General features: G+C 48.1%; 1 pseudogene; it reads left to right on the forward strand.

Annotated features, from left to right (window-relative positions):
• The first annotated feature begins 511 nt into the window (after window positions 1–511).
• Window positions 512–1,690, forward strand: LOC109462520 (annotated as a pseudogene).
• The last annotated feature ends 1,498 nt before the right edge of the window (window positions 1,691–3,188 follow it).

Raw genomic sequence — 3,188 nt, forward strand, 5'->3', positions numbered from 1 at the left:
AGCCTGTCCACGTGCATAGATATCTGACTGCCTTAAAACTCTCGTGTCGTGACAACTGCCCGGCCACCCAATGTTAAGGTCTGTAAACCTAAAGAAAAGAAAGAAAAAGTCAAAATCATTGATACTCAGTAAAGATCAGTCTGAAATGTAACAAAGAACGCAATCACTTCATTTCATCATTGACATGATGTACTTTTATTAGTTGGATTAAAATAATCTCTACAAATCTCACCTGTACAGGCAATCCACCACACCTTGTAGTATGACGGAGTGAAACCCTTTCCGGTAATAGTAGTCTGTATGGTCATCTGAAGGCGTCTTTATAGGGATATGAGATCCATCAACAGCGCCCCCACACCGGGGGAAACCCCACTTGTCTTTGAAACCCTCTACCGTCTCTTGCAGTCGTTCGCCCGTCAGAAAAGCGATGTATTGGGGTAGGATAATGTTCACAATGGCCATACATACTTCGTGCACAAATACACAGACAGTTGACGTACTAAACCCAAAAATGTCTGCAACAGTACGTAGCAAGTCACCGGAGGCCAGCCAATATATGGCAACCGCGACACGTTTTCGTACCGGCACAGCGTCCCGCCTGCGTGTATCTTGTCGTAGCAAAACTGGCTCAACATCATTACACAGGCGGAGGAACGTTTCCTTGGTCATCCGAAAGCGCTTGTACCAGTCCATGTCGTTAATTGAATGGAGTGCAATGTGCTCCCACCAATGTGCTCCCTCACCCAGATTGAGCGGTCGACACCCTGCTTTCGGACTTGAACTAGGCCGGTCAAAACGATTGCCCGTTGAAAAGCACGGTATTGTTGCCTGCGACGCCGGACGCGCCTTTGGCGCCTTGCCTGACGCAACATGTTGGATTGGACTCGAGTCAAATATAACGTTATCTACGTAGTTTCCAGCTATTGAAGTGGACCCCCCAAACAGAAGAAAATCGTGGCTCCCAGACCTCGTAAGTGAGGTGCTGAGAGACGTGCAGGATAACATGTTAAGCATGTCTGCTGCGTCAAGAAAATACGGTATACCAAGAACCACCCTTGTTGAGAAACGATCCGGGATAAGTGCAATGGATGTGACGAAGACACTGTATGCTTCAATACACCAAATACGGAGAGCAGTCTGGCCATCCTATTGACAGGAGCACGCTCCTGTCCATTGCTACAGCATTGCACCGCAAGAGCTGCGAGAAGCGTGGCGTCGATCCGAAGTTCGACCTTACAAAAGGGCCATCAAACAACTGGTGGCTACACTTAAAAACGGCATGACATCGTTCTAAAGAAGCCTGATCCACTGGACAGAGCGCGCAAAGATTCAGTAGATGAGGCCACGGTTGAGGACTTTTTCATGCGTTACGGTCAGGTCCTGACAAAGTATTGGCTTGAAAAAGTGCCACACCGAATCTATAATGCCGACGAGACGGGTTTTACTCTCGATCCGCAACGAAAGAAGATCACTACCTTCAAGTCAATGCCGGGTGCCTCGCCATCCATCAGAGCAGGAACGTGACCACATCACGGTCCTGGAGTTTTCTTTAGCCGATGGGAACAGCATTCCACCTGTGATAATCTTTTTCAACAGTTTTCCTATCTCGGCATACAGGCTGGACGCCCCCCCCCCAAACGCACTGTACGCCACAACCGCATTGGGTTTCATCGAAGGGCCTGTGTTCTGATATCTTTTTCATATAGAATGGACGAGCCTCTTTAAGGACATATTCACAACACATCGCCCAAAAAAAGACACCAAAAACGGATCGAAGTTTTTCCGATGTGACCTACAGTTAGAACACAATACCAAGAGGCTAATCTGTTTTTCTCCAAAGAAGAGAAACACCCCCATGAAACTCCTTCCTCTTCGCCCCCGCCGTTCTGCTTCGCCCCCGCCCCGTTCTGCTTCGCCCCCGCCCCGTTCTGCTTCGCCCCCGTCGTTCCTCTACGCCCCCGGCGCAATTCTGCTTTGCCCCCGTCCTTCTGCTTAGCCCCCAATGGCGGCACAGCTCACAGTCGACACGAAAATCGTCTGCAAAATAACAATAAAGGCTGTGCCGCCAAATTTAAAGTAGCCCATGCTCCGACAAACATTCTGGACCTACCTTTCTGCCAAGTGGCGTTGCACAAATCCTTCCCATTCAAAAGTTTACCCCTTCCTCACGGCCCGTCAGTGGTTCTTACGTTTATAAGTACTGGCGGGAAATTTCACTCACGGCTGTACTTATAAACGCCAGTACTTATAAACGTAAGAACCACTGACGGGCCGTGAGGTAGGGGTAAACTTTTGAATGGGAAGGATTTGTGCAACGCCACTTGGCAGAAAGGTGGTCCAGAATGTTTGTCGGAGCATGGGCTACTTTAAATTTGGCGGCACAGCCTTAATTGTTATTTTGCAGACGATTTTCGTGTCGACTGTGAGCTGTGCCGCCATTGGGGGCTAAGCAGAAGGACGGGGGCAAAGCAGAATTGCGCCGGGGGCGTAGAGGAACGACGGGGGCGAAGCAGATTTTTTGCGGGGGCGAAGCAGAACGGGGCGGGGGCGAAGCAGAACGGCGGGGGCGAAGAGGAAGGAGTTTCATGGGGGTGAGAAAGCACTTCTGCGAACAAGAACAAAATAAGAGTGCCTGTAAAATTACAAAATACCAGTTATCAAACAATCGGTCAAGTGACATCATTGTCAACGACGCTACGCAAATAGATGATGACACCGTTCCATTTGACTACAAGGACACAGTTGCCCCAATCTTCAAACTCCGTCAACTAGGTAACATAACAGATCTAGATTACCAAGAAGTGTCTGTCCAAGTCAAGACTACACAAGTTGGCGAGTATGAAGAAGTATCATACCAATCGAAGACAGTAAAGAAGAGAGAATGTTGTGCCACAGACGAATCTGGAACTGTGCGATTTGTCGTTTGGGAGCCCCACAACATTATCAAGGGCAACTGCTATCAGGCAAAAGTCACTGTAAGATCTTACTACATCGCGCCATTTGAAGTGTAAGGCCTGCAGGAGAAAGATACTGGGATCCTCAACATCTGTGGTAACATGTGCATCGTGTCACAAGTCCCTATTTTGAAGATGTAAAAAAGACATTGTTGTGAAACTACAAATTGAAGATGAAGACCATAGCATCTACATCACATGCTTCGCAGACACCATATCAAAAATAGTCAATGA

The sequence above is a fragment of the Branchiostoma belcheri genome, unplaced genomic scaffold (assembly GCF_001625305.1).
Source record: "Branchiostoma belcheri isolate BF01 breed outbred unplaced genomic scaffold, Haploidv18h27 scaffold118, whole genome shotgun sequence".
Lineage (NCBI taxonomy): Eukaryota > Metazoa > Chordata > Leptocardii > Amphioxiformes > Branchiostomatidae > Branchiostoma > Branchiostoma belcheri.